Consider the following 25,639-nt stretch of genomic DNA (forward strand, 5'->3'; position numbering starts at 1 on the left):
GTATAGTTTGTTTATGGCTGGGGTCCACCAGACAGGACGTCTGCCTTTGGAGGATTGGGTCTTGGTTTTATTTGGGATTGCATGATCCATGCATTCCTGAAGGTGTTCATAGAATGCGTTTATAAAGGATTCTGCGGTCCACATGTTGGTGATGATCAGGTCCAGTATGTTTTCCCCTCTTGTGGGAGTGGTAACAAGTTGTTCCATAGCATTTGAGTTTATAAATTCTAGGAACCTTTGGGCTAGGGTGTTGGAGCTAGAGTAATGTTCCCAGTCTATGTTTGGGTAGTTGAAGTCACCCAATATAATGGTGTTTGGAGAGACCTTCATATTTTCCAGTGTTCTTAGGAAGGCCGAGTGGGGTTCCTGGGTTTGGGAGGGTGGTCTGTAGCAGGCTATAAACTGTTAGGCAGTTTTACCCACTGTTAGTTGCACATGGATAGTCTCTGATGCTTCGTGCTGTGCCACCAACCTGGAGGTGTGGGTATCTTTGACGAATATTGATACTCCCCCTCCTTTTGTGGTTCGGTCCAAGTTTTGGGGCCGAAAAGCATGGTATGAGGTATAACCTGGTAGTGCTGGGGTACTCTCTGGAGCCTTGAACCAGGTTTCTGTTACTGCACAGATATCGATGTTCTCCATGCTAAGGAGAGTGCGTGCATCTTGAGGTTTAGACTTCTGGCGTTGAGTAGCATTACTGTTAGTTTCTTATCCCTTGTGATACCTATGGAGGTGGGTTTGTCTTTTGAGCCTTGCCTAAAAAAGGCACTATGGGGTAGCAAGAGCCTTTGCCAATATCCAAAAGCCCAGGGGTGACAGGTGCAAGCCGTCCCTAGCGAAGCATCGTGGCTTGTCAAGCATGTCATCCCAGGCTGACAGGCATTGGATCCCCTTTGAATGAAACCAATACTTAAGCCAATTGTTGAAAATGATCATCTTGTCTTCATATTGTGGCATCATTCTTGGTGAGGGTGAGATGCTACTCAAGGTCAGGGTCATACTGGCCTGGGCTACATGCTCAGAGAGCTCCTCTATGTCCCTTTTCATGTAGTCCAGGGAGGTACATCTCAGGTCATTCACACCAGCATGGACAATGACTGAGTCATATTTGTACTTGCCTTGGAGTGACCTGAGTGCTTGTGTTATGTGGTGGATCCTAGCGCCCGACAGGCAGCTCACCGTGACCTTCTCCTTGTTCAGCCTGGTGAGTGGGACGTCAGTGTGCCTAACGATAGTCACCTATTACAAGTGTATCAGGTGTGTTGTTTAGCCTTAAGGGCTGTGACTGTTCGGCACACTGGCTTTGTGAGCTATGTGTTGCATGTGTTTTGTTTTGGGGTAGCGGTTGCTTAGGTGTCGGCTTTGGAGGCCTCTGCTGCTTAGGCAGATTTTTATTTAGAGCCTCCGAGTATGTTTTTGTGTGTTTATGTGTTTGGTTTGCTGTCGTGGTAGGTCTATGTGAGACTAGAATTGTAGTGAGTGTGGTTTCCTTCTCCTCCTGACTGGTTACGCCAGTACTGAGTTGAGAGAGCTTAGCTTCCAGTTTCGCTATATGGTTGCATCTCTCACATGTGTTGGAATTTGTTGGGAGGAGGAGAGGGTTGTCTGTGTACATGAGGCAGTTGTAACATTTCTTCAAGATTCCCAGATTCACCAGCTGGACCGGAGAGGTGATTGACAACTGACCTTTGGACATGCTAGAATAGTATTGGGAATTCCTTTATAATTGAAAAAAGGGTCAATGGGGAACAAGGTACTCAAGGGGAGTTTGTGAGGGTGTAGTGCTTTTAATTTTTTAGTGCTGACTTAGTGAGCAAGTGCCAGGTAACTTAAATGCAATGTTTTACAGGTAACTTAAATGCAAAAACGACAAACAGTAACTTTCTTTCAAGTGAAACAAGGAAATAAGTACAGTAAGCAATGCAGATATCACTAGGGATCCACAGAGGTGCTGAAAAGCCGTGTTTTAGGTGAAATTAGCATTTAAGGGAAATAACAAGCAAACAAACAACAAGCATACAAACAAGACTAGATTCAGCAGGCCTGGATCTAGTCTATGCTACAGCAAACAAGGTGTACCAATTTCAGTAAGAAACAGTTCAAATATGCAGGCACTATAAGCCTTTAACCAGAAATTCCCAACTCAGAAGGGCAGAGTCCAGCCTCTCCTCCCACAAAAGTGCAGACCACGAACCTTCTTAATGTAAAATAACTGGCCTGAAGCCCAAGTGCTTAAACCAGAACTAGTACACTTTTAGAATAACAGACACTGAGCCCTCAATCAGCAGTTCCCAACTTAGAAGGATGTAAGCTACCTGCCCTGCCACCACAGTACAGGCCACAAACCTTCCTAATGTAAAACAACTGGTCAGAAGCCCAAGTGCTTAATGCAAAAGACAGAATGATAGCTACACTTTAATCAAGTTACTACCAAGCAGTAATAAATACAATTGAATACTTTAAAGAGTGCCTGGATTAGTGCTCAAGTTATACAAACAAAGCTAGATTCAGCAGGCCTGGATCTAGTCTATGCTACAGCAAACAAGGTGTACCAATTTCGGTAAGAAGCAGTTCAAATATGCAGGCACTATAGGCCTTTAACCAGAAATTCCCAGCTCAGAAGGGCAGAGTCCAGCCTCTCCTCCCACAGGAGTGCAGACCACGAACCCTCTTAATGTAAAATAACTGGCCTGAAGACCAAGTGCTTAAACCAGAATTAATACATTTGTAGAATAACAGACACTGAGCCCTCAATCAGCAGTTCCCAACTTAGAAGGATGTAAGCTACCTGTTCTGCCACTACAGTGCAGACCACAAACCTTCTTAATGTAAAACAACTAGTCTGAAGCCCAAGTGCTTAAACTAAAAGGCTTAGAATGAGTTGCACCAAGCAGTAATAAATACAACTGAGTATTTTTAAGATGACGCAAAAGCAAAATAAAGTAGGAAGAAACACAAATACAGTAAAAGCAGATGCATTTTTTTTTATTAAAGTGGAAAGAGAGAAAGGATAGAGAGAAAGGAGTAGCATAAACTAAGCTGATTGGTCTTCTCAAATGTTCTCCCTGTACTGGGTATAATGAGGTAATGACACTAGGCTGGGAGGAGGGTCCCAGATCAAATTTACACAAGGGGCGGGCAACTGCAAAGACACCAATTATAAAAACACTATACCAACAGGGAGGAAGGGTGGGAAACAAACTGCAGAAATGTTTCTCACAGCTGAAAAGCAGCATCGAGCCTTTAAATGAAAGTTTTAAACAGCTAAAGGAGCCTCTAGAAAAAAGAGTTGAACTGCAACAAGTTATTAGAAACAAACATCCCAACAGATGCTTAATAAAAGTGGACAATTTTCAGTTAATACCTCACACGCAGTGAAACTAGCTAGAAAAATACATAGTACACAAAGTGCTATAAATAACAAAGAAATAAAGAACAAAATAAACAAAAAATAGGATACTTAATGTTATATATTATAGCTCCGAATTTCCTCAGTGTCCTTCCTTCGATCAAGCTCAGTGTGAAATGGCAGAACACTCACAAATGAACTTCTTAGGTAACAGAAAGTTGAAACCTGAGACAGTTTTTAAGAAAGAAATCTCAAAAGAACCAATGAGGTGCTTAGTCTAAGCTGTAGTCCAGGTGACCTCAGTCAGCCAATGACCTCAAACAATTCTCTCTCACTGAAATGCCTGATGGTTTTGGCTAAACCAAGATGTCCCTGAATATGTGCTCAGACACACAGCCTCCACAAACACTAGACCCAAATACAAGCCTGAATATGGAAATGCTACAAATATCCCCACTACTTAGAACAAACTGCAGAAATGTTTCTCACAGCTGAAAAGCAGCACTGAGCCTTTAAATGAAAGTTTTAAACAGCTAAAGGAGCCTCTAGAAAAAAGAGTTGAACTGCAACAAGTTATTAGAAACAAACAACCCAACAGATGCTTAATAAAAGTGGACAATTTCCAGTTAATACCTCACACACAGTGAAACTAGCTAGAAAAATACACAGTACACAAAGTGCTATAAATAACAAAGAAATAAAGAACAAAATAAACAAAAAACAGGATACTTAATGTCATATATTATAGCTCCGAGTTTCCTCAGTGTCCTTCCTTCGATCAAGCTCTGTGTGAAATGGCAGAACACTCACAAATGAGCTTCTTAGGTAACAAAAAGTTGAAACCTGAGACAGTTTTTAAGAAAGAAATCTCAAAAGAACCAATGAGGTGCTTAGTCTAAGCTGTAGTCCAGGTGACCTCAGTCAGCCAATGACCTCAAACAATTCTCTCTCATTGAAATGCTTGATGGTTTTGGCTAAACCAAGATGTCCCTGAATATGTGCTCAGACACACAGCCTCCACAAACACTAGGCCCAAATACAAGCCTGAATATGGAAATGCTACAAATATCCCCACTACTTAGAACGAACTGCAGAAATGTTTCTCACAGCTGAAAAGCAGCAGTGAGCCTTTAAATGAAAGTTTTAAACAGCTAAAGGAGCCTCTAGAAAAAAGAGTTTAACTGCAACAAGTTATTAGAAACAAACAACCCAACAGATGCTTAATAAAAGTGGACAATTTCCAGTTAATACCTCACACACAGTGAAACTAGCTAGAAAAATACACAGTACACAAAGTACTATAAATAACAAAGAAATAAAGAACAAAATAAACAAAAAACAGGATACTTAATGTTATATATTATAGCTCTGAGTTTCCTCAGTGTCTTTCCTTCAATCCAGCTCAGTGTGAAATGCTGTACTGGTAATTAGTGAGTGATATGTATTGTCATATCACTGCCTATATATTTGGGTTTAACACAGACTGGTAATCAGTAACTGATATGTACTTTCACGTCACTGTCCATGTATTTGCATTTATCACAGACAGGTAATCGGTACCTGATATGTACTTTCATGCCACTGTCCATGTATATCGGTTTAACACAGATTGGCAATCAGTAAATGATATCTACTGCCATGTCACTGTCCATGAATTTGTGTTTAACATAGCAAGGTAATCAGTAACTGATATGTACTGTCATGTCACTGTCCATGTGTTTGTGTTTAACACAGACTGGTAATCAATAACTGATATGTACTATTGAGTCACTATCCATGTATCTGAGTTTAACACAGAAAGGTAATCAGTAACTGATATGTAAGTACATGTCACTATCCATACATTTTGGTTTAACACATAGAGGTGATCAGTAAATGATATGTCCTGTCATGTCACTGTCCATGTATTTGTGTTTAACACAGGCTGGAAATCAGTTCCTGGTATGTACTGTCATGTCACTGTCCATGTATTTGTGTTTAATACAGACCGCAATCAGTAATTCATATGTAGTATCATGTTACTGTCCATGTGTTTGTGTTTAACACAAAGCAGTAATCTGTAACTGATATGTACTGTCATGTCACTGCCCATGTATTTGGGTTTTACACAGACTGGTAATCAGTAACTGATATGTACTGTCATATCACTGTCCATGCATTTGGGTTTAACATTGACCGGAAATCAGTAACTGATATGTACTGTCATGTCATTGCCAATGTATTTGTGTTTAACACAGACAGGTAATCAGTAACTGATATGTACTGTCAAGTCACTGTGCATGTGTTCGTGTTTAACACAGATGGGTAATCAGTAACTGATATGTGCTGTGATGTCATTGTCCATGTATTTGTGTTTAACACAGATTGGCAATCAGTAACTGATATGTACTGTCATGCCACTTTCCATGTGTTTTTGTTTAACACAAACAGGTGATCATTACCTGATATGTACTGTCATGTCACTGTCCATGTGTTTAAACACAGACAGGTAATCAGTAATTGATTTGTACTATAGTGTCACTATCCATGTATTTGGGTTTAACACAGACAGGTAATCAGTAATTGATATGTACTGTCATATCACTGTCCATACATTTTGGTTTAACACAGAGAGTTAATCAATAACTGATATGTACTGTCATGTCAGTGTCCATGTATTTGGGTTTATCACAGACTGGTATTCAGTAACTGATATGTACTGTCATGTCACCGCCCATGTATTTGTGTTTAACACAGACAGGTAATTAGTAAACTGATATGTACAGTCAAGTCACTGTCCATGTGTTATGTTTAACACAGAACAGTAATCAGTAACTGATATGTACTGTCATGTAACTATCCATGTATTTGGGTTTAATACAGACTGGTAATCAGTAACGGATATGTACTGTCATTTCTCTATCCATGTATTTGGGTTTAACACAGACAGTTAATCTGAAACTGATATGTACTGTCATGTCATTATCCATGTATTTGGGTTTAAAACAGAACAGTAATCAGTAACTGATTTATACGATCAAGTCACTGTCCATGTATTTGCGTTTAACACAGACTGGTAATCAGTAACTGATAAATATTATCATATCACTGTCCATGTATTTGGGTTTAGCACAGACCAGTTATCAGCAACTGATATGTACTGTCATGTCACTTTCCATGTATCTGTGTTTAATACAGACCGCAATCAGTAACTGATATGTACTGTCATGTCACTGTCCATATATATGGGTTTAACACAGACTGGTAATCAGTAAATGATACATACTGTTATGTCACTGCCCATGTATTTGTGTTTAACACAGACTGACAATAAGTACCTGATATGTACTGTCACCTCGCTGTACATGTGCCAGGGTTTAACACAGGCAGGTAATTAGTAACTGATATGTACTGGTATGTCACTGCCCATGTATATGGGTTTAACACAGATTGGCAATCAGTAACTGATATGTACTGCCATGTCACTGTCCATGTATTTGGGTTTAACACAGACATGTAATTAGTAACTGATATGTACTATCATGTCACTATCCATGTATTTGAGTTTAACAGAGACATGTAATCAGTAACTGATATGTACTGTCATGTCACTGTCCATGTATTTGGGTTTAACAGAGACATGTAATCAGTAACTGATATGTACTGTCATGTCACTGTCCATGTATTTGGGTTTAACACAGACCTGTAATCAATAACTGATATGTACTGTCATGTTACTGTCCATGTATTTGTGTTTAACACAGACATTTAATAAGTAACTGATATGTACTGTCATGTCACTATCCATGTATTTGGGTTTAACACAGACTGGTAATCAGTAACTGATATGTACTATCATGTTAATATCCATGTATTTATGTTTAACACAGACTGGTAATCAGTAACTGATATGTATTATGATGTCACTATCCATGTATTTGGGTTTAACAGAGACATGTAATCAGTAACTGATATGTACTGTCATGTCACTGTCCATGTATTTGGGTTTAACACAGACTGGTAATCAGTAACTGATATGTACTGTCATGTTACTGTCCATGTATTTGGGTTTAACACAGAATGGTAATCAGTAACTGATATGTACTGTCATGTCACTGTCCATGTATTTGGGTTTAGCACAGACTGCTAATCAGTAACTGATATGTACGGTCATGTCACTATCCATGTATTTGGGTTTAACACAGACTGGTAATCAGTAACTGATGTGTACTGTCATGTTACCGTGCATGTATTTGTGTTTAACACAGTCTGGTAATAACTGATATGTACTGACATGTCACTATACATGTATTTGGTTTTTACACAGACTAGTAATCAGTAACTGTCATGTACTGTCAAGTCACTGTCCATGTATTTGTGTTTAACACTGACCGGTAATCAGTAACTGATATGTAGTATCATGTCACTGTCCATGTATTTGGGTTTAACACAGACTGGTAATCAGTAACTGATATGTACTGTTGTGTCACTATCCATGTATTTGTGTTTAACACAGACTGGAATTCAATAACTGATATGTACTGTCATGTCACTCCCCTTGTACTTGGGCTTAACGCAGACCAGTAATCAGTAACTGATATGTACTGTCATGTCATTATCCATGTTTTTAGGTTGAACACAGACCAGTAATTAGTAACTGATATGTACGGTCATGTCACTATCCATGTATTTGGGTTTAACACAGACTGGTAATCAGTAACTGATATGTACTGTGATGTCACTATCCATGTTTTTGTAATAGTAACTATGTACTGTACTGTCATGTCAATGTTCATGTATTTCTGTTTAACACAGAGCAGTAATCAGTAACTGATATGTACTGTCATGTCACTATCCATGTATTTGTTTTTAATGCAGTCTGGTAAACAGTAACTGATATGTACTGTCCCCTCACTGTCCATGTATTTGGGTTTAACACAGACTGGAAATCAGTAACTGATATGTACTGTCATGGCATTGTCCATTATTTTGTGTTTAGCACAGTCAGGTTATCAATAACTGATATGTACTGTCATGTTACTGCCCATGTACTTGGGGTTAACACAGAGCAGTGATCAGTAACTGATATGTATTATCATGTCACTGTCCATGTGTTTGAGTTTAACACAGACAGGTAATCAGTAAATGATATGTATTGTCCCCTCACTGTCCATGTTTTTGGGTCTAACACAGTCCGGTAATCAGTAACTGATATGTACTGTCATGTTACTGTCCATGTATTTGGGTTTAACACAGACCAGTATGCAGTAACTGATATCTACTGTCAAGTTACTGTCCATGTGTTTGGGTTTAGTACAGACAGGTAATCAGTAACTGACATGTATTGTCATGTCACTGTCCACCTATGTGGGTTTAACACAGACCAGTAATCAGTAACTGATATGTACTATCATGTCACTGTACATGTGTTTGTGTTTAACACAGACCGCTAATTAAAAACTGATATGTACTGTCTTGTCACTGTGCATTTGTTTGGGTTTAACACAGACCAGTAATCAGTAACTGGCATGTTTTGTCATGTCACTGTCCATGCATTTGGGTTTAACACCGACTGGTAACCAGTAACTGATATGTACTGACATGTTACTGTCCATGTATTTGGGTTTAACACAGACCAGTATGCAGTAACTGATATGTACTGTCATGTTACTGTCCATGTGTTTGGGTTTAACACAGACAGGTAATCAGTAACTGACATGTACTGTCATGTCACTGTCCATCTATTTGGGTTTAACACAGACTGGTAATCAGTAACTGATATGTACTATCATGTTACTGTCCATGTGTCTGTGTTTAACACAGACTGGTCATCAGTAACTCATATGTACTGTTACCTCACTGTCCATGTGTTTGTGTTTAACACAGACTGGTAATTAGTATCTGATATGTACTGGAATGTCACTATCCATGTATTTGGGTTTAACACAGACTGGTAATCAGTATCTGATATGTAGTGTCATTTCACTGTTCATGTATTTGTGTTTAACACAGACTGGCGATCAGTAACTGATACATGCTGTCACCTCACTGTGCATGTGCCTGGGCTTTGCACAGACTGGTAATCAGTAACTGATATGTACTGTCATGTCACTGTCCATGTGTTTGGGTTTAACACAGACTGGTAATCAGTAACTGATATGTACTGTCAAGTCATTGTCCATGTATTTGCATTTAACACAGATTGGTAATCTGTAACTGATATGTCCTGTCATGTCACTCTCCATGTATTTGGGTTTAACACAGACTGGTAATCAATAACTGATATGTATTGTCAAGTCATTGTCCATGTATTTGGGTTTAACACAGATTGGTAATCTGTAACTGATATGTCCTGTCATGTCACTCTCCATGTATTTGGGTTTAACACAGACTGGTAATCAGTAACTGGAATGCACTCTCATATCACTGCCTATATATTTGGGTTTAACAAAGACAGGTAATCAGTAACTGATATGTACTTTCATGTCACTGTCCATGTATTTGGATTTAACACAGACAGGTAATCAGTACCCGATATATACTGTCATGCCACTTTCCATATATTTGGGTTTAACACAGAATGGTAATCAATAACTGAGATGTACTGCCATGTCACTGGCCATGTATTTGGGTTTGGCACAAACTGGTAATCAGTAAATTATATGTACTGCCATGTCACTATCCATGTATTTTGGTTTAACACAGACTGGTAATCAGTAACTGATATGCACTGTCATGTTACTGTCCATGTATTTGGGTATAACACCGAATTGTAATCAGTAACTGATATGTACTGTCATGTCACTGTCCATGTATTTGGGTTTAACACAGACTGGTAATCAGTAACTGACATGTACTTTCATGTCACTGTGCATGTATTTGGGTTTAACACAGACTGGTAATCAGTACCTGATATATACTGTCAGGTCACTTTCCATGTTTTTGTGATTAACATAGATGGTAATCAGTAACTGATATGTACTGTCATGTCACTGTACATGTATTTGTGTTTAACACAGACTGCCAATAAGTAACTGATATATACTGTCACCTCACTGTCCATGTTCCCGGGATTAACACCGACGGGTAATTAGTAAACAATATGTACTGTCATATCACTGCCCATGTATATGGGTTTTATAGAGATTGGCTATCAGTAACTGATATGTACTGTCATATCACTGTCTATGTATTTGGGTTTAACACAGACAGGTAACCTGTAACGGATATCTGCTGTCATATGATTGTCCATGCATTTGGTTTAACACAAAGTGGTAGTCAGTAACTGATATGTACTGTCATGTCACTATCCATGTGTTTGGGTTTAACAGAGACAGGTAATCAATAAGTGATGTGTACTGTCATGTCACTGTCCATATATTTGGGTTTAGCACAGACTGGTAATCCGTAACTGATATGTACTGTTATGTCACTATGCATGTATTTGGGTTTAAAGCAGACTGGTAATCAGTAACTGATATGTACTTCCATGTCACTGTCCATGTATTTGGGTTTAACATAGACCAGTAATCAGTAACTGACATGTATTGTCATGTCACTATCCATATATTTGGGTTTAACACAGACTGGCAATCAGTTACTGATATATAGTGTCATGTCACTGTCCATGTATTTGGAATTAACACAGACTGCTAATCAGTAATTGATATGTACTGTCATGTGACTGTCCATGTATAAGTGGTTTAACACAGACTGGTAATCAGTAACTGATATGTACTGTCATGTCACTGTCCATGTATTTGGGTTTAAAACAGACTTATAATCAGTAACTGATATTTACTATCGTCTCACTGTACATGTATTTGATTTTAACACTGACAGGTAATCAGTAACTGATATGTACTGTCATGTCACTATCCATGTTTTTGGGTTTAACACTGACCAGTATGCAGTAACTGATATGTACTGTCTTATCACTGTTCATGCATTTCAGTTTAACACAGAGAGTTAATCAGTAATTGATATGCACTTTCATGTTACTAACTATGTTCTTCGGTTTAACACAGACAGGTAACAAGTATCTGAGATGTACTGTCATGTCACTATCCATGTTTTGGGGTTTATCACAGACTAGTAATCAGTAACTGATATGTACTATCACATCACTGTCCATGTCATTGGGTTTAACACAAACTGGTAATCAGTAACTGGTATGTACTGTCACCTCACTGTCCATGTATTTGGGTTTAACACAGTCCATTAATCAGTAACTGATATGTACTGTCATGTCACTATCCATGTGTTTGGGTTTAACAGAGACAGGTAATCAATAAGTGATGTGTACTGTCATGTCACTGTCCATATATTTGGGTTTAACACAGACTGGTAATCCGTAACTGATATGTACTGTTATGAAACTATGCATGTATTTGGGTTTAAAGCAGACTGGTAATCAGTAACTGATATGTACTGCCATGTCACTGTCCATGTATTTGGGTTTAACATAGACCAGTAATCAGTAACTGACATGTATTGTCATGTCACTATCCATATATTTGGGTTTAACACAGACTGGTAATCAGTTACTGATATATAGTGTCATGTCACTGTCCATTATTTGGAATTAACACAGACTGCTAATCAGTAATTGATATGTACTGTCATGTGACTGTCCATGTATAAGTGGTTTAACACAGACTGGTAATCAGTAACTGATATGTACTGTCATGTCACTGTCCATGTATTTGGGTTTAAAACAGACTTATAATCAGTAACTGATATGTACTATCGTGTCACTGTACATGTATTTGATTTTAACACTGACAGGTAATCAGTAACTGATATGTACTATCATGTCACTATCCAAGTATTTTGGTTTAACACAGACGGGTAATCAGTAACTCATATGTACTGTCATGTCACTATCCATTTATTTGGGTTTAACACAGACAGGTAGTCAGTAACTGGTATGTACTGTTATGTTACTGTCCATGTGTTTGTGTTTAACACAGACAGGTGATCAGTAACTGATATGTAATGTCATATCACTGTCCATGCATTTGGGTTTAACACAGACTGGTAATCAGTAACTGATATGTAATGTCATAACACTGTCAATGAATTTTGGTTTAACACAGAGAGTTAATCGGTAACTGATATGTACTGTTATGTCACTATCCATGTATTTGGGTTTAACACAGACTGGTAATCAGTAACTGATATGTACTATCATGTCACTATCCATGTATTTGGGTTTAACAGAGACATGTAATCAGTAACTGATATGTACTGTCATGTCACTGTCCATGTACTTGGGTTTAACACAGACCTGTAATCAGTAAATGATATGTACTGTCATGTTACTGTCCATGTATTTGTGTTTAACACAGACAGGTAATAAGTAACTGATATGTACTGTCATGTCACTATCCATGTATTTGGGTTTAACCCAGACTGGTAATCAGTAACTGATATGTACTATCATGTTACTATCCATGTAGTTGTGTTTAACACAGACTGGAAATCAGTAACTGATATATAATGTCATGTCACTATCAACATTTTTTGGTTTAACACGGACCAGTAATCGGTAACTGATATGTACTGTCATGTCACTATCCATGTGTTTTGATTTAACACAGGCAGGTAATCAATAAGTGATATGTACTGTCATATCATTGTCCATGTATTTGGGTTTAACATAGTCTTGCAATCAGTAACTGATATGTACTGTCATGTCACTGTCCATGTATTTGGGTTTAACACAGAGCACTGATCAGTAACTGATATGTATTGTCATGTCACTATGCATGTATTTCGGTTTAACACAGACTGGTAATCAGTAACTGATATATTATGTCATGTCATTGTCCATGTATTTGGAATTAACACATAATGCTAATCAGTAAGTGATATGTACTGTCACGTGACTGTCCATGTGTAAGTGGTTTAACACAGACTGGTAATCAGTAACTGATATGTACTGTCATGTCACTGTCCATGTATTTGGGTTTAACACAGACTGGTAATCAGTAACTGATATGTACTATCATGTCACTATCCATGTATTTAGGTTTAAGACAGACTGGTAATCAGTAACTGATATGTACTATCGTGTCACTGTACATGTATTTGATTTTAACACCGACAGGTAATCAGTAACTGATATATACTGTCATGTCACTATCCATATATTTGGGTTTAACACAGACTGGTAATCAGTAACGTCAATCTACAGTCATGTCACTATCCATTTATTTGGGTTTAACACAGACAGGTTGTCAGTAAATGATATGTACTGTCATGTCACTGTCCATCTATTTGGAATTAACACAGAATGCTAATCAATAACTGATATGTACTGTCGTGTTTTGTCCATGTATTTGGGTTTAACACAGATTGGCTATCAGTAACTGATATGTAATATCATATAACTGTCCATACATTTGGTTTAACACAGTTAATCAGTATCTATTTACTGTCATGTCACTATCTATGTATTTGAGTTTAACACAGACATGTAATCAGTAACTGATATGTTCTGTCATGTCACTGTCCATGTATTTGGATTTAACACAGACCAGTAATCAGTAACTGATATGTACTGTCATGTTACTATCCATAAGTCCAGAAAAAGAAAGGTCGTTGCTTGCCAAAACCCAGCTATCGTAGAGAGCTCCAAACCAAAACAGACAAAAGTAACGATGCTGGATACTGCTCAAGATGTAAAAACGATTTAATACCACAGAACAATAAATTCAGTATTAGCGCTTTCGGGCGGTTGCCCTTCATCAGATAAAAACATTACAGATAAAAAATCCTTTTAAAATACATGCTATCCAATCACAATTCAGTAAAACACCCGCCTTTTACACATACTGAATTTATTGTTCTGTGGTATTAAATCGTTTTTACATCTTGAGCAGTATCCAGCATCGTTACTTTTGTATGTTACTATCCATCTATTTGTATTTAACACAGACAGGTAACAATTAACTGATATGTACTGTCATGTCACTATCCATGTATTTGGGTTTAACGCGGATCAGTAATCAGTAACTGATATGTACTGTCATGTCACTGTCCATGTATTTGGATTTAACACAGACGAGTAATCAGAAACTGATATGTACAGTCATGTCAATATCCTTGTATTTGAGTTTAACACAGACTGGTAATCAGTAACTGATATGTACTGTCATGTCACTATCCACGTTTTTCGGTTTAACACAGGCGGATAATCAGTAAATGATATGTACTGTCATGTCCCTGTTCATGTATTTGGGTTTAATACAGACCAGTAATCTGTAACTGATATGCACTGGCATGTCATGGCCCATGTATTTGTGTTTAACACAGACAGGTAATCAGTAACTGATATGCAATGTCATATCACTGTCCATGCATTTGGGTTTAACAAAGAGAGTTAATCAGTAACTGATATGTACTGTCATATCACTGTCCATGCATTTGTGTTTAACACAGACCGGTAATCAGTAACTGATATGTACTGTCATATCACTGTCCATGCATTTGTGTTTAACATAGACCGGTAATCAGTAACTTTTATGTACTGTCATATCACTGTCCATGCATTTGTGTTTAACACAGAGAGTTAATCAGTAACTATGTACTGTCATGTCACTATCCATGTATTTGGGTTTAACACAGACATGTACTCAGTAATTGATATGTTCTGTCATGTCACTGTCCATGTATTTGGCTTTAACACAGACTGGAAATCAGTAACTGATATGTACTGACATGTCACTATCCATGTTTTTGGGTTTAACACAGACCAGTAATCAGTAACTGATATGTACTGTCATGTCACTATCCATGTATTTGGGTTTAACACAAACTGGTAATCAGTAACTGATATGCACTGTCTTGTCACTATCCATGTTTTTCGGTTTAACACAGACGGGTAATCAGTAAGTGATATGTATTGTCATATCCCTGTTCATGTATTTGGGTTTAACACAGACCGGTAATCACTAACTGATATGTACTGTCACCTCACTGTCCATGTGTTTGGGTTTAACACAGACTGGTAATTCGTAACTGATATGTACTGTCATGTCACTGTCCATGTATTTGTGTTTAACACAGACTGGTAATCAGTAATTGATATGTACTGTCATGTCACTGTCCATGTATTTGGGTTTAACACAGACCAGTAAGCTGTAACTGATATGTACTGTCATATCACTATCCATGCATTTCGGTTTAACACAGAGAGTTAATCTGTAACTGATATGCACTCTCATGTCACTATCTATATACTTGGGTTTAATACAGACAGGTAATCAGTAACTGATATGTACTGTCATGTTACTGTCCATGTATTTGAGTTTAACACAGATTGGCTAACAGTAACTGATATGTACTGTCATGTTACTGTCCATGTATATGTGTTTAACACAGACTGGCAGTCAGTAACTGATATGTACTATCATGTTACTGCACATTTGTTTGTGTTAAACAGAGAACAGTAATCAGTAACTGATATGTACTGTCATGTAACGATCCATGTATTTGGGTTTAATGCAGACTGGTAATCAGTAACTGATATGTACTGTCATGTCACTATCCATGTATTTGGGTTTAACACAGACCAGTAATTAGTAACTGATATGTTCTGTCACCTCACTGTCCATGTATTTGGGTTTAACACAGAGAGTTAATCTGTAACTGATATGCACTCTCATGTCACTATCTATATACTTGGGTTTAATACAGACAGGTAATCAGTAACTGATATGTACTGTCATGTCACTATCCATGTATTTGGGTTTAACACAGACTGGTAATCAGTAACTGATATGTACTGTCATGTCACTATCCATGTTTTTGAGTTTAACGCAGACAAGTAATCAGTAACTGATATGTACTATCATGTCACTGTCCATGTATTTGGGTTCAACACAGACTGGTAATCAGTAACGGGTATTTACTGTCATGTCACTATCCATTTATTTGGGTTTAACACAGACAGATAGTCAGCAACTGATATGTACTGTCATGTTACTGTCCATGTGTTTATTTTTAACACAGACCAGTAATCAGTAACTGATATGTACTGTCATATTACTGTCCATGTATTTGGGTTTAATACAGACAGGTAACCAGTAATTGATATCTACTGTCACCTCACTGTCCATGTATTTGGGTTTAACACAGACAAGTAATCAGTAACTGATATGTAATGTCATATCACTGTCCATGCATTTGGGTTTAACAAAGAGAGTTAATCAGTAACTGATATGTACTGTCATATCACTGTCCATGCATTTGTGTTTAACACAGAGAGTTAATCAGTAACTATGTACTGTCATGTCACTATCCATGTATTTGGGTTTAACACAGACATGTACTCAGTAATTGATATGTTCTGTCATGTCACTGTCCATGTATTTGGTTTTAACACAGACTGGAAATCAGTAACTGATATGTACTGACATGTCACTATCCATGTTTTTGGGTTTAACACAGACCAGTAATCAGTAACTGATATGTACTGTCATGTTACTATCCATGTATTTGGGTTTAACACAAACTGGTAATCAGTAACTGATATGCACTGTCTTGTCACTATCCATGTTTTTCGGTTTAACACAGACGGGTAATCAGTAAGTGATATGTATTGTCATATCCCTGTTCATGTATTTGGGTTTAACACAGACCGGTAATCACTAACTGATATGTACTGTCATATCACTGTCCATGCATTTGTGTTTAACACAAAGAGTTAATCAGTAACTATGTACTGTCATGTCACTATCCATGTATTTGGGTTTAACACAGACATGTACTCAGTAATTGATATGTTCTGTCATGTCACTGTCCATGTATTTGGTTTTAACACAGACTGGTAATTCGTAACTGATATGTAATGTCATGTCACTGTCCATGTATTTGTGTTTAACACAGACTGGTAATCAGTAATTGATATGTACTGTCATGTCACTGTCCATGTATTTGGGTTTAACACAGACCGGTAAGCTGTAACTGATATGTCCTGGCATGTCACAGCCCATGTATTTGTGTTTAACACAGACAGGTAATCAGTAACCTATATGTACTGTCAAGTAATTGTCCATGTGTTTGTGTTTAACACAGATGCATAATCAGTAACTGATATGTACTTTCGTTTTACTGTCCATGTATTTGGGTTTAACACAGATTGGCTAACAGTAACTGATATGTACTGTCATGTTACTGTCCATGTATATGTGTTTAACACAGACAGGTAATCAGTAACTGATATGTACTGTCATGTCACTATCCATATATTTGGGTTCAACACAGACAGGTAATCAATAACTGATATCTACTGTCACCTCACTGTCCATGTATTTGGGTTTAACACAGACAGGTATTCAGGAACTGATATGTAATGTCATATCACTGTCCATGTATTTGGGTTTAACACAGAGAATTTATCAGTAACTGATATGTACTGTCATATCACTGTCCATGCATTTGTGCTTAACACAGATTGGTAATCAGTAACTGATATGTATTGTCATATCACTGTCCATGCATTTGGGTTTAACACAGAGAGTTAATCAGTAACTATGTACTGTCATATCACTATCCATGTATTTGGGTTTAACACAGATGGGTGATCAGTAACTGATATGTACTATCATGTCAGTATCCATGGGGTATTTGGGTTTAACACAGACTGGAAATCAGTAACTGATATGTATTGTCATCTCACTCCCCATGTATTCAGGTTTAACGCAGACCAGTAATCAGTAACTGATATGTACTGTCATTTCACTATCCATGTTTTTGGGTTTAACACAGACCAGTAATCAGTAACTGATATGTACTGTCATGTCGCTGTCCATGTATTTGGGTTTCACACAGACTGGTAATCAGCAACTGATATGTACGGTCATGTCACTGTTCATGTATTTGGGTTTAACATAGACAAGTAATAGTAACTGATATGTACTGTCATGTCAATGTCCATGTATTTAGTTTTAACATAGAGCAGTACTCAGTAACTGGCATGTATTGTCATGTCTCTGTCCATGTATTTGGGTTTAACACAGACAGGTAATCAGTAACTGATATGTACTGTCACCTCACTGTTCATGTGTTTGTTTTTAACACAGAGCAGTAATCAGTAAATGACATGTACTGTCTTGTCACTATCCATTTATTTGGGTTTAATGCAGACTGGTAAACAGTAACTGATATGTACTGTCATGTTACTGTCCATGTATTTGGATTTAAGACAGACCAGTATGCAGTAACTGATATGAACTGTCATGTTACTGTCCATGTATTTGGGTTTAACACAGACTGGTAATCAGTAACTGACATGCACTGTGATGTTACTGTCCATCCATTTGGGTTTAACACAGACCAGTAACCAGCAACTGACGTGCACTGTCATGTCACTGTCCATGTATTTGGGTTTAACACCAAATGGTAATCAGTAACTGATATGTACTGTCATGTCACTGTCCATGTGTTTGTGTTTAACACAGATTGCTAATTAGAGTCTGATATGTACTGTCATGTCACTGTCCATGTATTTGGGCTTAACACAGACTGGTAATCAGTAACTGGTAAGTACTGTCACCACACTGTCCATGTATTTGAGTTTAACACAGACCATTAATCAGTAACTGATATGTACTGTCATGTCACTATCCAAGTTTTTGGGTTTAACAATGACCAGTAATCTGTAACTGATATGTACTGTCATGTCACTATCGATTTGTTTTGGTTTAACACAGACAGGTAATCAATAAGTGATATGTACTGTCATGTTACTATCCATGTATTTGGGTTTAACACTGACTGGTAATCAGTAACTCATATGTGCTGTCATGTCACTATCCATTTATTTGGGTTTAACACAGGCAGGTAGTCAGTAACTGATATGTACTGTCATGTTATTGTCCATGTGTTTGTGTTTAACACAGACCAGTAATCAATAACTGATATGTACTTTCGTGTTACTATCCATGTATTTGGGTTTAACACAGATTGGCTAACAGTAACTGATATGTACTGTCATGTTACTGTCCATGTATATGTGTTTAACACAGACAGGTAATCAGCAACTGATATGTACTGTCATGTCACTATCCATATATTTGGGTTCAACACAGACAGGTAATCAATAACTGACATCTACTGTCACCTCACTGTCCATGTATTTGGGTTTAACACAGACAGGTATTCAGTAACTGATATGTATTGTCATATCACTGTCCATGCATTTGGGTTTAACACAGAGAGTTAATCAGTAACTATGTACTGTCATATCACTATCCATGTATTTGGGTTTAACACAGATGGGTGATCAGTAACTGATATGTACTATCATGTCACTATCCATGTATTTGGGTTTAACACAGACTGGAAATCAGTAACTGATATGTATTGTCATCTCACTCCCCATGTATTCAGGTTTAACACAGACCAGTAATCAGTAACTGATATGTACTGTCATTTCACTATCCATGTTTTTGGGTTTAACACAGACCAGTAATCAGTAACTGATATGTACTGTCATGTCACTATCCATGTATTTGGGGTTAACACAGACCGGTAATCACTAAATTATATGTACTGTCATGTCGCTGTCCATGTATTTGGGTTTTACACAGACTGGTAATCAGCAACTGATATGTACGGTCATGTCACTGTTCATGTATTTGGGTTTAACATAGACAAGTAATAGTAACTGATATGTACTGTCATGTCATTGTCCATGTATTTGGTTTTAACATAGAGCAGTAATCAGTAACTGACATGTACTGTCATGTCACTGTCCATGTATTTGGGTTTAACACAGACAGGTAATCAGTAACTGATATGTACTGTCACCTCACTGTTCATGTGTTTGTTTTTAACACAGACCAGTAACCAGTAACTGACATGTACTGTCATGTCACTGTCCATGTATTTGGGTTTAACACCAAATGGTAATCAGTAACTGATATGTACTGTCATGTCACTGTCCATGTGTTTGTGTTTAACACAGATTGTTAATTAGAGTCTGATATGTACTGTCATGTCACTGTCCATTTGTTTTGGTTTAACACAGACCAGTATTCAGTAACTGACATCTACTGTCATGTCACTGTCCATGTATTTGGTTTTCACACAGACCATTATACAGTAACTGATATGTACTGTCATGTTACTGTCCATGTGTTTGTGTTTAACACATGCAGGTAATCAGTAACTGACATGTACTGTCATGTCACTTTCCATCTATTTGGGTTTACACAGACCAGTAATCACCAACTGATATGTACTGTCATGTTACTGTCCATGCATTTGGGTTTAACACAGACTGGCAATAAATAACTGATACATGCTGTCACGTCACTGTGCATGTGCCTGGGTTTAGCACAGACAGGTAATTAGTAACTTATATGTACTGTCATGTCACTGTCCATGTGTTTGTGTTTAACACAGATTGCTAATTAGAGTCTGATATGTACTGTCATGTCACTGTCCATGTATTTGGGCTTAACACAGACTGGTAATCAGTAACTGGTAAGTACTGTCACCACACTGTCCATGTATTTGAGTTTAACACAGACCATTAATCAGTAACTGATATGTACTGTCATGTCACTATCCAAGTTTTTGGGTTTAACAATGACCAGTAATCTGTAACTGATATGTACTGTCATGTCACTATCGATTTGTTTTGGTTTAACACAGACAGGTAATCAATAAGTGATATGTACTGTCATGTTACTATCCATGTATTTGGGTTTAACACTGACTGGTAATCAGTAACTCATATGTGCTGTCATGTCACTATCCATTTATTTGGGTTTAACACAGGCAGGTAGTCAGTAACTGATATGTACTGTCATGTTATTGTCCATGTGTTTGTGTTTAACACAGACCAGTAATCAATAACTGATATGTACTTTCGTGTTACTATCCATGTATTTGGGTTTAACACAGATTGGCTAACAGTAACTGATATGTACTGTCATGTTACTGTCCATGTATATGTGTTTAACACAGACAGGTAATCAGCAACTGATATGTACTGTCATGTCACTATCCATATATTTGGGTTCAACACAGACAGGTAATCAATAACTGACATCTACTGTCACCTCACTGTCCATGTATTTGGGTTTAACACAGACAGGTATTCAGTAACTGATATGTATTGTCATATCACTGTCCATGCATTTGGGTTTAACACAGAGAGTTAATCAGTAACTATGTACTGTCATATCACTATCCATGTATTTGGGTTTAACACAGATGGGTGATCAGTAACTGATATGTACTATCATGTCACTATCCATGTATTTGGGTTTAACACAGACTGGAAATCAGTAACTGATATGTATTGTCATCTCACCCCATGTATTCAGGTTTAACACAGACCAGTAATCAGTAACTGATATGTACTGTCATTTCACTATCCATGTTTTTGGGTTTAACACAGACCAGTAATCAGTAACTGATATGTACTGTCATGTCACTATCCATGTATTTGGGGTTAACACAGACCGGTAATCACTAAATTATATGTACTGTCATGTCGCTGTCCATGTATTTGGGTTTTACACAGACTGGTAATCAGCAACTGATATGTACGGTCATGTCACTGTTCATGTATTTGGGTTTAACATAGACAAGTAATAGTAACTGATATGTACTGTCATGTCATTGTCCATGTATTTGGTTTTAACATAGAGCAGTAATCAGTAACTGACATGTACTGTCATGTCACTGTCCATGTATTTGGGTTTAACACAGACAGGTAATCAGTAACTGATATGTACTGTCACCTCACTGTTCATGTGTTTGTTTTTAACACAGACCAGTAACCAGTAACTGACATGTACTGTCATGTCACTGTCCATGTATTTGGGTTTAACACCAAATGGTAATCAGTAACTGATATGTACTGTCATGTCACTGTCCATGTGTTTGTGTTTAACACAGATTGTTAATTAGAGTCTGATATGTACTGTCATGTCACTGTCCATTTGTTTTGGTTTAACACAGACCAGTATTCAGTAACTGACATCTACTGTCATGTCACTGTCCATGTATTTGGTTTTCACACAGACCATTATACAGTAACTGATATGTACTGTCATGTTACTGTCCATGTGTTTGTGTTTAACACATGCAGGTAATCAGTAACTGACATGTACTGTCATGTCACTTTCCATCTATTTGGGTTTACACAGACCAGTAATCACCAACTGATATGTACTGTCATGTTACTGTCCATGCATTTGGGTTTAACACAGACTGGCAATAAATAACTGATACATGCTGTCACGTCACTGTGCATGTGCCTGGGTTTAGCACAGACAGGTAATTAGTAACTTATATGTACTGTCATGTCACTCTCCATGTATTTGTGTTTAACACAGATTGGTAATCAGTAACTGATATGTACTTTCATGTCACTGTCCATGTATTTGGGTTTAGCACAGACAGGTAATCAGTACCTGATATGTACTGTCATGTCACTTTCCATGTATTTGGGTTTAACACAGACAGGTAATCAGTAACTGATATGTACTGTCACCTCACTGTTCATGTGTTTGTTTTTAACACAGAGCAGTAATCAGTAAATGACATGTACTGTCTTGTCACTATCCATGTATTTGGGTTTAATGCAGACTGGTAAACAGTAACTGATATGTACTGTCATGTTACTGTCCATGTATTTGGATTTAAGACAGACCAGTATGCAGTAACTGATATAAACTGTCATGTTACTGTCCATGTGTTTGGGTTTAACACAGACAGGTAATCAGTAACTGACATGTACTGTGATGTTACTGTCCATCCATTTGGGTTTAACACAGACCAGTAACCAGCAACTGACATGTACTGTCATGTCACTGTCCATGTATTTGGGTTTAACACCAAATGGTAATCAGTAACTGATATGTACTGTCATGTCACTGTCCATGTGTTTGTGTTTAACACAGATTGCTAATTAGAGTCTGATATGTACTGTCATGTCACTGTCCATGTATTTGGGCTTAACACAGACTGGTAATCAGTAACTGGTAAGTACTGTCACCACACTGTCCATGTATTTGAGTTTAACACAGACCATTAATCAGTAACTGATATGTACTGTCATGTCACTATCCAAGTTTTTGGGTTTAACACTGACCAGTAATCTGTAACTGATATGTACTGTCATGTCACTATCGATTTGTTTCGGTTTAACACAGACAGGTAATCAATACGTGATATGTACTGTCATGTTACTATCCATGTATTTGGGTTTAACACTGACTGGTAATCAGTAACTCATATGTGCTGTCATGTCACTATCCATTTATTTGGGTTTAACACAGGCAGGTAGTCAGTAACTGATATGTACTGTCATGTTATTGTCCATGTGTTTGTGTTTAACACAGACCAGTAATCAATAACTGATATGTACTGTTGTGTTACTATCCATGTATTTGGGTTTAACACAGATTGGCTAACAGTAACTGATATGTACTGTCATGTTACTGTCCATGTATATGTGTTTAACACAGACAGGTAATCAGCAACTGATATGTACTGTCATGTCACTATCCATATATTTGGGTTCAACACAGACAGGTAATCAATAACTGACATCTACTGTCACCTCACTGTCCATGTATTTGGGTTTAACACAGACAGGTATTCAGTAACTGATATGTACTGTCATATTACTGTCCATGCATTTGTGCTTAACACAGATGGGTAATCAGTAACTGATATGTATTGTCATATCACTGTCCATGCATTTGGGTTTAACACAGACAGTTAATCAGTAACTATGTACTGTCATATCACTATCCATGTATTTGGGTTTAGCACAGATGGGTGATCAGTAACTGATATGTACTATCATGTCACTATCCATGTATTTGGGTTTAACACAGACTGGAAATCAGTAACTGATATGTATTGTCATCTCACTCCCCATGTATTCTGGTTTAACGCAGACCAGTAATCAGTAACTGATATGTACTGTCATTTCACTATCCATGTTTTTGGGTTTAACACAGACCAGTAATCAGTAACTGATATGTACTGTCATGTCACTATCCATGTATTTGGGGTTAACACAGACCGGTAATCACTAAATTATATGTACTGTCATGTCGCTGTCCATGTATTTGGGTTTTACACAGACTGGTAATCAGCAACTGATATGTACGGTCATGTCACTGTTCATGTATTTGGGTTTAACATAGACAAGTAATAGTAACTGATATGTACTGTCATGTCATTGTCCATGTATTTGGTTTTAACATAGAGCAGTAATCAGTAACTGACATGTACTGTCATGTCACTGTCCATGTATTTGGGTTTAACACAGACAGGTAATCAGTAACTGATATGTACTGTCACCTCACTGTTCATGTGTTTGTTTTTAACACAGAGCAGTAATCAGTAAATGACATGTACTGTCTTGTCACTATCCATGTATTTGGGTTTAATGCAGACTGGTAAACAGTAACTGATATGTACTGTCCCTTCACTGTCCATGTGCTTGTGTCTAACACAGTCCGGTAATCAGTAACTGATATGTACTGTCATGTTACTGTCCATGTATTTGGATTTAAGACAGACCAGTATGCAGTAACTGATATGAACTGTTATGTTACTGCCATCCGTTTGGGTTTAACACAGACCAGTAACCAGTAACTGACATGTACTGTCATGTCACTGTCCATGTATTTGGGTTTAACACCAAATGGTAATCAGTAACTGATATGTACTGTCATGTCACTGTCCATGTGTTTGTGTTTAACACAGATTGCTAATTGGAGTCTGATATGTACTGTCATGTCACTTTCCATTTGTTTTGGTTTAACACAGACCAGTATTCAGTAACTGACATCTACTGTCATGTCACTGTCCATTATTTGGTTTTCACACAGACCAGTATACAGTAACTGATATGTACTGTCATGTTACTGTCCATGTGTTTGTGTTTAACACATGCAGGTAATCAGTAACTGACATGTACTGTCATGTCACTTTCCATCTATTTGGGTTTACACAGACCAGTAATCACCAACTGATATGTACTGTCATGTTACTGTCCATGCATTTGGGTTTAACACAGACTGGCAATAAGTAACTGATACATGCTGTCACGTCACTGTGCATGTGCCTGGGTTTAGCACAGACAGGTAATTAGTAACTTATATGTACTGTCATGTCACTCTCCATGTATTTGTGTTTAACACAGATTGGTAATCAGTAACTGATATGTACTTTCATGTCACTGTCCATGTATTTGTGTTTAACACAGACTGGTAATCAGTAACTGATATGTACTGTCGTGTTACTGTCCATGTATTTGGGTTTACC

The sequence above is a fragment of the Protopterus annectens genome, chromosome 15.part0, assembly GCF_019279795.1.
Source record: "Protopterus annectens isolate FY-2018-M chromosome 15.part0, PAN1.0, whole genome shotgun sequence".
NCBI lineage: Eukaryota > Metazoa > Chordata > Ceratodontiformes > Protopteridae > Protopterus > Protopterus annectens.